Source organism: Spinacia oleracea, chromosome 3 (genome assembly GCF_020520425.1).
Source record: "Spinacia oleracea cultivar Varoflay chromosome 3, BTI_SOV_V1, whole genome shotgun sequence".
Taxonomy (NCBI): domain Eukaryota; kingdom Viridiplantae; phylum Streptophyta; class Magnoliopsida; order Caryophyllales; family Amaranthaceae; genus Spinacia; species Spinacia oleracea.
In genome coordinates this window covers 77,741,877-77,754,175 of record NC_079489.1, presented here as the reverse complement: position 1 = coordinate 77,754,175, position 12,299 = coordinate 77,741,877, and the positions used below count along the sequence as shown (strand labels likewise).

General features: G+C 38.9%; 1 long non-coding RNA gene across 1 annotated transcript; it reads left to right on the top strand.

The window, feature by feature from the left end:
• The first annotated feature begins 2,850 nt into the window (after positions 1-2,850).
• LOC130469130 (uncharacterized) lies at positions 2,851-5,158 on the top strand. Its single transcript, XR_008929506.1, has 4 exons — positions 2,851-2,935; positions 3,252-3,302; positions 4,097-4,163; positions 4,893-5,158. It is a non-coding gene; the product is annotated as an uncharacterized lncRNA (long non-coding RNA).
• Positions 5,159-12,299: the final 7,141 nt, after the last annotated feature.

The window sequence follows — 12,299 nt, the reverse complement described above, 5'->3', positions numbered from 1 at the left end:
AAGTATTGATTATAAATATAGTTATCCTGTGCATTAGCACGGGCACATACTAGTAAGAGTGTAACACATTATAATATCATTTTAATATATATGTTGATGAGGTGGCAGACTAGTAGTAGTCATTGTGAGGGGGTCAAAAAACATGATGGGGAGCCTCTAAAAGAGTATACGGCCTGCACGAATTTTCTCCTCTGGATATGGCAAGCATATTGAGTAAATAGGAACTAACTGTGGGCGTTAGCCTCTTTATACTAGTCTGTAGGAGTCGCCATTCAGTTTAAGAAAACTGACAAAACCTGGTTATCGTGATATGCGTTGAGTGCAAACATATTTGACTCACAACGGCCATATGTTCCCTTGTGATCCCTGGTGTGGAGATCCCTCAACGTACATCCGGCAGAGCAGAGATTGAGAATTCGGGGGACGTTTACTAATACGGGGAGTGTCCGACATTAGACCACGCGGCGGTCTTTACTAGTTAAATGTGACGACTATGGGAAATACGTTATGCTACATTACTACTTTGGATTGATTTTAATGCACAGATATTACTAGACAGACGTCAAAACGCTGATTTAGGTTAATTCAAGGTGCTTAGCAACAAATCGGTTTGTCCAAGAATTATCTGATTTAGGCGTGAGTAATATAACAGATTAAAGTGAACAGATTTATATGGTGATGAAAGCCGTGAAATATAGATTCAGGTTACAGTATAACGTAGGCTATACTGCGGCTCTCAGGAACACCTACCACTTGACTTTGCTAGCTTTCCGTTTGGCCTTCAAACTTTCCGATTACTAACTGACTGCGGGACGAGATCCTTCAAGAGTTTTTGTATGTTTTAGGCTTAATGATTGGGTCTAGATCTCGGTAGCACTTCGGCAGTGTTCGGACTGATTCAGGTGGTCGTGCAGGCAGGGTCTGCTTAATAGAATGTTAATGCGGCAGACACACGAATACGGGATAGAGAAAAGCTTCGGCCAATACTCAAGCTTAAGGTTTTAGGTTAGGAATGTGTGTTATTTTCTGTAACTTAGAGCCCCTATTTATACTAAAATAGGCCAGAATAAGATAGAATTGAGAAATGTGAGTTTTCTACTGAGATGTGTGAAGCGCTAGATATTTCCAGCGCTTGAATCAGAAGTGATGTTATTTTCTAGCGCTTCACATGTCAGCGCCAGATGTGTTTACTTGACAGCTGGGTTAAAACTCTATCTTGCGTGATTGGGTGAGAACCAAATTGTAGCGCCATAAAATAATGGCGCTTTTGATTTGTGCGCTAGAATATTGTGGCGCGTACGTGTCAGCGATAGAATTTTCTAGGGCTGGTGTTTACTTCACTTTTCCAGTTTTATCTGGTTTTTACACGAATCTCACTCACGGTTTTATCTTTTAGAATATGATTTGGGATGCAACTCTTTATCCTTTATCCGATGACAAATCGTAATGCGACTTATACACTCGGATGTTTTATCTTATGCAGTTACCATTCTGGGCAGCGTTCAAGAATAGCAGTTACTATAAATAAAAGTTTCTAAAAATGTAAGTATGCTTTAAGGGATTATCAGTCAGTCATGGATCGTTCGTTGCATGATTAGCAAAGCTTAGTCAAGCAATGTTTGGTTTCATAATCGAACACACCGTATCGGGCCTAGAAACAAATGTTGGCGTCTACAGTTAGCCCCCACTTTGATCGAGTCTGAGCAAGACGACAATTAAAGTATTAGTAGACGGAGTGCGTCTAGAACCTAGTTTGGTTAAGACCAAGTCCGAACGAGGGTCCCACGAGCCCCCGAGTAATAAGATTTGACTGAAGGGTCATAACTGGGAATGCCAATAGATCAGTCACGAGTCATCCGGAACCCATTGATTTGAATTGACTTCTCACGAAGTCATTGAAGTCGTTCAAATGGTGGAACCGAGTTTTTCAAAAACAGATACGTAACTTGATTTCTTTTGAGAACGGAATATGGGAAGTGGAATGATGACAGTATACGGGACGACAACCGCATACAAAATGCAAAATGACAACGGAATACGAATCACAGAATACGGATTATAGAATACGGGATACAGAATACGAAATACAAAATATAGAATACGAAATACGAAATATTGACATTTTTATTAACGGGGATTGAATAAACCTCGAAACAGAATACGGAATGACGAAATACGGAATACATAACACAGAATACGAAATATAGAATACGGAATATTGACATTTTTATTAATGAGGAATGAATAAACTTCGAAACAGAATACGGAATGACGGAATACGGAATACGGAATATTGACATTTTTATTAACGAGGAATGGATAAACCTTGAAACAGAATACGGAATAACGGAATAGAGAATATCACTAGTGGAAAAACAATCATTTGCATCACCACATTTGCCTCGCACATTTAAACATGTGACGCAATTGACAGTTCTAAGCTTTAAAATTAGTCATTTGCGTCGCAGAATTATTAATCTGCGACGCAAATGACTCTAAAATGTTCTCAGAGTCATTTGCGTCGCAGATTAGTAATAATGCGACGCAAAATATTACCTCCTTTGCGTCGCAGAATTACTAATCTGCGACGCAAATGACTCTTTAAGTCACCTGCGTCGCAGATTAGTAATTCTGCGACGCAGAGGAGGTAAAAAAAATTCAGAAGTTTTTAATTATTCCTCACCCACGCGTACTGCACCCTAATTTGTCGAAGAACAAAACAAACAGGCGCAGCTACCTTAACGACTTCACCCTCATCCTCCATCGATCTTCGATCTTCTTCACCCTCATCCTCCATCGATCTTCTTCACCCTACACCAGGCGCAGCTACATTTAGAGAGAGTTTCGCTGGAACCGTAGGCCACAGCTGCCGCCGCCGCCGCCGCCTCCATTGGAGAATGCCCACTGAATAGGAATCGATCCCTGTCTCCATCAGGTACACTTACTTACCCTCAATTTCCATCTTCTTCACCCTAATTCTTCAATTGATTCCCTTATTTACTCAATCAGGTACACTTTCATTGAATTTTGTGGTTACTTTTTTGTTTAATTTGAAAGATTTAGGGTTTCTTTTTTTGGGTTTGGGATTTGGTGAGAAATTACGTGAATTAGGTCACTAATTTCCAATAATTTAGAACAATGAGGGGGTGAGTGTGCGTAATATTTTGCTAGGGATTATGAATTTGTTTTTGTTAATTTTGCGCAGATTTTTTTTGTTCTGACATTGTGTTCATTTGAATGTTCTGTTGCAGTGGTTTGGCTGAATTGAGTCTCGTTTGGGAGTAAGAAGATTTACTCCGATGGTAAGTTTCATTCCTCATGTTTCCAAAATGTATGAGACTATAGTAAGACTTTGAATTATTGTTGTTTGTTCTTGATTAAGCTATACATTTTGGCTTGCAAATGTTAATCAGCTTGAAGTTGTATGAATTCAGATAGAAGTTTGTATCTTTCTTCTTTACTTACTTACTTTGAATAACTCTCTTTGTTTCCTTTTTTTCTTCTTCTTAATTTTAGTTTTCATCCGAAATTTGCATTGTTTGTTTTAGAATGATTGATTGTTGTGATATATTGTGATTTCTTTGCTAGATTTTTTTACTCTTTCCCCCCTTAATTTCCTGGTATATTTCTTGTTGATTTCATAGATGTTTTTATTGATTTGGATTGGTTAGTTAGTGTTATAGTTGAGAATAATGGTTGGTTATTGATCTGGTTAGCGCTTTTAGAGTTTTGTTGGAAAGTTGAGAATTTTTGGTTTAATTTCTGAAGTAGACTAGAAATGTGTCATGAGGAAGGGGAATAAGGTGCAGTGATATACAATGTCCTCTTAATAGTATCAGTTAATGGCGACCAATTTGACCATAGACTGGTCGTTCCAGACTCCAGAACGAACTTGCTTAAAGTTATAGTAAAAAGCCTAGAACATCAGTTAGGACAGATTTGTGGCTTAGTGTCGCACGAACGCTGTAAATTCATAATTTAGTGTGCTTCAATTTTAATTTCTCGGCTTTTTTTTTCTCGGTTCAAATTTTTATTTTTATTTCATATTGTAATTTGTTTGATTTTGGTCTGACAATGGAGTTTTTTTATGTAACAGGCGAATATGCCGGAGAAATTGAACCAGTGTAAGCTTGATGCTCGCCGTGAACAATGCCTTTCGCAAGGTCCTGCATTCATTTTCTTTTCTTTTTTTGATTTTTACAGTTCTGTATTTTTCTTGCATAAATTGAATTGGAATCTTGCATCCACTAATTATCTAGAGCTTGCTCTCTTTTTTTCATTCACAATGAATTTCCTGGGCCCTTTGATTGTATTGGCATATCTTTCCTTTTATATATTGTGACTGTCAGGAAGACGTAGGATAACCTTGGTTATTATGGGTGCTTCATATGTAACCATATCTAACTTGGATGTTGGATAACCTTTATTTTTGGTTGTTTCTGGTTGGTAGTCTTTGTGATGATCAGTTGGGAAGTGTATATATGCCTGCTTGCTATGGTTGTTTTATTATTAATGAAACTTGCAAGTGTCCTGAGGTTTGTGATGATCAGTTGGGAAGTTGTTTATTCTAATGAAACAGAGAGCAGGTTGCGTAGGTTGTACTATGGCTATCATGAAGAATGTTTTAAGGTGTCTTTCGGTGAGTTTCTATTGCTTCAACTGTTGTAGGAGCTTACAACTCCAATGTAATACGGGCGAAGTTTATTAAAAGTTTGTAAACTAGAATTATGAGTTTGTACAGCAGATAAGTATTGTGGTTTGCGTGGGTTTATTTTCTTCAGTTTTTCCATCGCCTTGATGAATTTTGCAGGCACAAACAATTTTTTGAGCTTGCTGAAACTCTTGGACATTTGTTTTCATGAACTCTTATGTTCATCTGGTTCTTTTTGTAGGATCTTTTACCTGTTTGCTGTTGCTTTTCTGCTGATCTACCAGTCACTTTTCCATCTATTTCACCACCTTAGCTGCAATTTTCTTCGATGGAGGTTGTAGGAGTTGAAATTCTCTCTCTGACAGAACTATTAGCCATTTCTTGGACTGGATTTGGCTGTTGATGAAATGACTCTGCATCATATTGTAGGATTGCATTAAGTGCTTCTTGTACTAACTTTATGGCTGCAGTCTGTTGCAGTCCAAGTTTCTCTGTCTTTGCAACTTGGTCATCAACTTCCTAGAGATTGTTGTTGTTTATACTCAGCTCCATATTCAAGTTACTCATCTCATGGCTATTGTTTCCATCTCCACTTTCTTTTTCATCTGCTTGAATGATATCTTGGGCCTCATTCGTTTATGGTTCACTTAAACTTTTATGTTAAAAGTGTAGTTAGGTTATCAACATGTTGGGTGATCTATGGTGAATTTGCCTTTTATTGGGTTGTAACTAAAATATTAAAAAACGAATTTTTTTTAAAAAAAAAAAAGTCATTTGCAACGCACATTTAGCTAATGTGCGTGGCAAATGACTTTTTTTTTTTCGCCTAAAAGTCATTTGCGTCGCACATTTAGCTAATGTGCGTTGCAAATGACTTTTCAGGCATGGTGCTGAAAAGTCATTTGCAACGCACATTTGCTAAATGTGCGACGCAAATAAGGTTCATTTGCGTCGCACAAATGTGCGACGCAAATGACTTTTAGTCATTTGCGTCGAGAGCTTTTGCCACGCACGATGTGCGACGCAAATGTGCTTAAAAGTGCGATGCAAATGACCCTTTTTCCACTAGTGTATAGAATACGAAATATTAACATTTTTGTTAACGTGGAATGAATAAACTTCATAACAAAATACAAAATGACGAAATACGGAATACAGAATACAGAATTTTCAAAATTTTCAGAATACAGAATACATATTTTTTGTAATACCGACTTTTCTTTGTTTTTGAAAATGATTTTTTGTTTAAGAACTGTTACCTAAATGGGTTACAGTGATTTTCCGGAATACAGTTTCTTGTTAGTGGGCCATCGGAATAACTTATTATTATCATAATAACAGTATTTGAAATACCGTTACTTTTCCGTGGGAAGGAAAACAGAACAAAGTTAAGCGGTTACTTGGCAAGAAATGGGGCGAAGTGGCCCGTCCTTTTGTCTGAAATGGAACCATTGTGCGCTGGAAAATTCCAGCGCGTGAAACTGAGCGCTGAAATTTTTCAGCGCTGAAAAATTCCAGCGCACATCTTCTTTAAATTCGAACAGCGCAGTGGCAGTTCACCATTTCTGCTGCTGCTTGTTCGAGTTTTTTTCGAGTTCTCTCTCAACATTCTTCATCAATTCTGCTCGGATTTGCAGAAATTTTTCACCAAAATTGTTCCCAAGTCATTCTAGATCACGTATATGTAAGTAATTTTGAGTTTAACTTGAGTTTTGGCTTAATTTTGAGTAGAAATTCGTATGACATTTCATGCCCAAATTGAATTACGGTTTTTAATATTTGGCCCAATTTTTAGCAATTGTTTGCTTGTATGTGATGTTTATAACATGTATGAGTGCCTAGGCATGTTAAATTCTGCAAGTATGTTGATCTTGGGCAATTTTGATTTTTTCAAAATTAGCCCCCAAGTGTGCCTACGAATTGGTATTGGGGACACAATTTAGGTGTTTTTGGTGTATTGCTTGTTGTTTGCATAGCCCATGGATGATAGAAAACACATGATTTTGATGTTCGGAGTAGTTCGTGGTCAATTTCGTATGTACGAACTTTATTAGTAATTATGAACTTAGCAACATGCTCATACTTAGGGAACGAAATTGTTTGCTGCCACTAGCTTGTCGTGTTTGGAATTTCATTATGTAATTTCTTGTATTACTAAGCTCAAGGTGTGATGCCTTATGGTTTTCGTACGTCTTGCGAAATGTAGTATGTCCGGTGACAGTTCGTCTTCTACCGAGGCGGAGGCTTCGGATTACATGATGCAGCCACGGATAAGCCCCTCTCTTCCGATGAGACGGGAGTCTACTTATCGGCCCGCTCGGGCCTCTCGGCGGACGAGGAATGACTCTTCGTCTCTTCCGTTGGAGTCCGGAGGGGGCCGTGACCCCGAGGACGAGCCAACTTGGTTGGGCCCAATGGAGTACGACGGGATCGATCTTCACCATAACTTGGGGATCGATCTTCACCATAACTTGGTTTGGTTTGGAAAGCCTCCAAATGTGTCTTTTCCTAAGATTTGGGGTTGTGAAGTATACGTCAAACGATTAATTTCTGACAAACTTCAACCGAAATCTGACAAATGTATCCTTGTGGGCTATCCAAAGGAAACAAAGGGGTATTACTTCTACAATACATCTGAGAACAAGGTGTTTGTTGATCGAGATGGTATCTTTTTGGAAAGAGATCATATTTCCAAAATGACAAGTGGGAGAAAAGTAGACCTTGAAGAAATTCGAGTCGAACAACAAACTCTAGGGAATGCTCAAGATGGCATTCAAGTTGAAACTCAGAGATCTTTAGAAGTATCTGGTGAGATCAAGAACCATCTAGAAATGTAACCCCACGTAGATCGCAGAGATATAGGTCTCAACCGGAAAGATACTTAGGTATTTTGACGAACGAGAGCCGTGAAGTTCTATTGCTGGAAAGCGATGAACCTGCGACTTACAAACAAGCTATGACGAGCCCTAGCTCCAAGCAATGGCAAGAAGCCATGTAATCTGTATTAGACTCCATGTCTGAAAACCAAGTTTGGGATCTGGTCAATTTGCTAGATGGCTACCAAGCCATAGGAAGCAAATTGGTTTTCAAACTGAAAAAGGACAAGGATGGGAAACTAGAAGTTTTCAAAGCTAGATAAGTTGCAAAAGGTTACAGGCAAGTCCACGATGTGGATTATGATGAAACCTTTTCACCAGTTGCAATGCTAAAGTCTATTCGGATAATGTTAGCAATCGCTGCATATTACGATTACGAAATATGGCAGATGGATATCAAAACCGCTTTCTTAAACGGCGTTTTAACAGAAACTGTGTTTATGACACAACCTGAGGGTTTTGAGGATCCAAAGAATGAAAACAAAGGTATGCAAGCTTAAGAAGTCCATTTATGGATTGAAGCAAGCATAAAGGAGCTGGAATATACGTTTTGATGAAGTAGTCAATGACTTTAGCTTCGTCAACAGACGAATCTTGTGTATACAAGAAGGTCAGTGGGAGAAAAACTGCTTTTCTAGTATTATATGTCGATGACATATTACTTATCGGAAATGACATTCCTATGTTGAACTATGTCAAGATTTAGCTTGGGAAATGTTTTTCGATGAAGGATCTAGGAGAAGCACAGTACATATTGGGCATCAAGATTTACAAAGATAGATCTAAAAGGATGACTGGACTTAGTCAAAGCAATTATATCAATAAGGTGCTTGAAAGGTTCAATATGGAAGACTCCATGCGAGGCTACCTACCCATATCTCATGGAATGACTCTTAGCAAGACTCAGTGCCCAAAAACACTAGATGAGCGTAGACAAATGAGTAGGATTCCATATGCATCATTGATTGGTTCAATAATGTATGCTATGATATGTACACGCCCGGATGTTGCGTACGCACTCAGTGCTACGAGCAGATACCAGTCAGACCCAGGAGAGGCGCATTGGACTGCCGCCAAGAATATTCTGAAGTACCTGAAAAGGCACAAAGATGATTTCCTAGTCTATGGTGGAGATGATGAATTAATTTTTAAAGGCTATACGAACGCAAGTTTCCAAACCGACAAGGATGATTTCAGATCACAGTCTGGGTTTGTCTTCTGCCTCAACGGAGGTGCAGTAAGCTGGAAAAGTGCTAAGCAGAGCAACATTACAGATTCTACAACTGAAGCGGAGTACATTGCTGCACATGAAGCAGCAAAGGAAGCTATTTGGCTAAGGAAGTGAACTTGGTGTAGTCCCCTCCATTAAAGGACCAATAGCTCTATATTGTGACAATAACGGAGCTATTGCACAGGCAAAGGAGCCTAGACACCACTAGAGAGTCAAGCATGTACTTCGTAGATTTCACCTTCTACGAAAGTTCGTTAAAAGAAAATAAGTCGAGATAAGCAAGATTGAAATTGACGACAATATCTCAGATCCATTAACTAAACCTCTGCCGCAAGCGAAGCAAAACTCGCACACTGCAGCTATGTGAATCAATCATATTGGAGAATGGCTTTGATTTCCTTAATAAATGTTTTAAAGTTTTAGGGTTTGATACTTTGTAAAACGTTTTGGTTAACCATTCATATAAATGAATATAATTCATTTTTCCATTTAATTTGTGGTTTATTAAATGATGAGTCCTTTCAATTTGACGATATATTCAAGATAGACTGTCAGGACCAGTCCTGTGACTACGAAATGCCTATCAAGTGAAGTTGAATGTCAAAAGTTGAAAATGGTCCCTGGTCGGAAGTTTTCTATAAAGGTGGACGCATAGAAAACATTAGACGACTAGAATGCAAGATGACTAGAAGTTCTGTTTCTTGAACTATGTGGACATGGCAATGTCGCAATCATTTGCATAGATACTTACTTTGAGAAGATTAGTATCGGACAGACCTATGAAACTTTACTGTAAGCGATGAAAATTTGTCATAAGTAAATTTCATTATATTATTAGACAATAATCCTCAATACCTGAGTGATTTGAGATTACTTGTTTGAGAACTGGTTACTTTGACGTTGTCAAGCGTCGCACCGTAAAAGGAGACTATAACGGCAACGCTCGGGTAATCACCTATCAAACGAAGTATAACCTCAAGATCACAAGATTGGGATTGTCCTCCCATAAATCGGAATGAGATGCTGAAAGTTGTACAAGGCCACTCGGAGAGCTAGAAACTGAAAAATGCATGGCCGTGCTCAAATGAATCATAAGTTATGATTATCTGTTTATTTGATCAGTTGAACTATGAAACCGAGAAATACCTCGGGACATAATAAGGATGACTACTCTTACCTAATGTTCATGAACAAGCATCAAGCGACAAAGGAATTAGGCAATGCACACTTATCCCTAAGGACAAGTGGGAGACTGAAGGAAATAATGCCCTTGTTAATTATGCAAGTTAATAATTCAGTGAGATCAAGTGAGCTGTATGCCTAGCTAGAGGCCACTTCAGTTCGAGTGGAATTAATAATATTAATCCACAGCTTACTCTTGACTGAACCCGTAGGGTCACACAAATAGTACGTGAACAGATCAAGTATTTAAGTGAATTAAATACCCTATTTATGAACATTCTGAAACGACGGATCTCGGTTCCAGTGGGAGCTGAAATCGTCAAAAGGAAAAATATAGAATGCACCAGAAATGATGATATTGCCGGAAACGGAAATATGGATTGTGACGGAAATATAAATATTATCCAAGTCGTAGATGTTGCAGGAAACGGAAAATGGTACGTATCAGAAAATATTATCAGAACTAGGGATATTGCCGGAACCGAAAATATTGCCGGAAACAAAAATATTACCGGAATCGGGAATATTGCCGGAAACGGAAATATTACCGGAATCGGAAATATTTCTTCGAATCGGAAATATTAAATTCCCGAATCGGAAATATTATATATTTGTTCGAATCGGAAACGAATTCCGGAATCGGAAAACGAATTGGAAGCGTGACGTACGAAACGATCAACGGACGAGCTAGCAAGACGCAAGGCCCAACACGAATCCAGGCCCAGCGCCCAGCAAGCCCGCACGCGCGCCGAGCAAGCAGGCCGAGCAGCAGCGCCCACTGGGCCGCGTGCAGCTGCCAGCGCCCATGGGCCAGCGAGCAAGCAGCAAGCACTCGTGGGCTGGGAGTTGCGAGCTGCGGGCTGCACAGCAGCGTGGGCTCAAGGGCCACACAAGCAATCCCTTGGCCGGATAGGATTACTTCTTTGTGAAGTAATCTCGTTTTCCTAATTCTACTCAAATTGGATGTTTTTGTTAAATCTGAAATACTTAGGTGTTTGATTAAACGTAAAATTCTAATGGTATAATTTAACTAGAATCTTAATGGATTTAGTTATTTGAAACCTAGTAGAATTCTAACTCCGTTATTTCCACCCTATAAATATGTGGTTCATGATCACAATTCATAATGCAATTGAATAAGTATTCACATACATTAAGTTCAAGAGAGAATTTAATAATTTGCCTAAAACTAATAATAAGCTTTCCGAGTGCACATAAAACCTTAGATAATATTGTAGTTAATTGAATCTGAGGCGGATCCGAACGTGCTGTGGACTATCTACGGAGGGGCGACATTTGGAGTCCTAAACTTGTTCTTGTTCGGTTCAGGAGCAGCTAGGGAAGGCACGCATCACATTGTATGTATCCTAATTATGCTAATTGACTATGTGACAATTAATTTGGATTCCTGGCTTAATGGTTTTTCCGCATTAAATATACTGTTTATATTTGTCATATCCTAACAAATAGTACGCGAACGGATCAAGTATTTAGGTCAATATAATATTTAGTAAATACTCTAATTATGGATATTCGAAAATGATGGATGTTGGTTCCAGTGGGAGCTAAACCCATCAAAAGGCAAAGAAAGAATATTTGCCGAAAATGAAGATATTGCCGGAAACTGAAATATGGTTTATGACGGAAATATAAATATTATCGAAGTCGGACATATTATCGGAAATGAAAATATCGTGGGTTTTTTAATATATTAAATAGAAATAGAAATATTGACGGAATCGAAAATATTGCCGGAAACTGAAATATTGTCGGAATCGGAAATATTATCAGAAAAGTAAATATTGTTCGAGTCGGAAAAAAACCGAAAGCACGACGAGCGACAAGCCGGCAAGTGAGCCAGCCCATCGCTCGACAAGCCAGCGCCGAGCACAAGGCCCAGCGCCCAGTGCATGGCCTGGGAGCCATGGCGTAGGCAACAAGCCAGCGAGCAGCATGCAGGAGTGGCGTGGATGGCAAGCCAGCGAGCAACCATCAGTATTGGCGTGGACTGGAAGCTACGCTTGGGAGCCAAGGCTACTTGCCCGACAAGTATCTTGGTCCACAAGCTATCCGTTTTCCTTATCTTACATACTTAAGAATTTTATCGTTATCCTAATACTTAAGTGTTTGGATGTCTAAGAATTTGTGATTAACCTAAATCCTAATTCTAAGGGCTTTGATTATCCTAATTCTAGTAGGATACGACTATCTATTCCCTTTAAATATATGACCCATGGTCATAAATTTAATACACAATTTGAATACATAAGATTAAATACTCTTGTCTATCACTAATAGTGAGTTCCCGAGTGCATAATACCTTAGACGATATCTTAGTCGGTTGAACCCAAGGAGGATG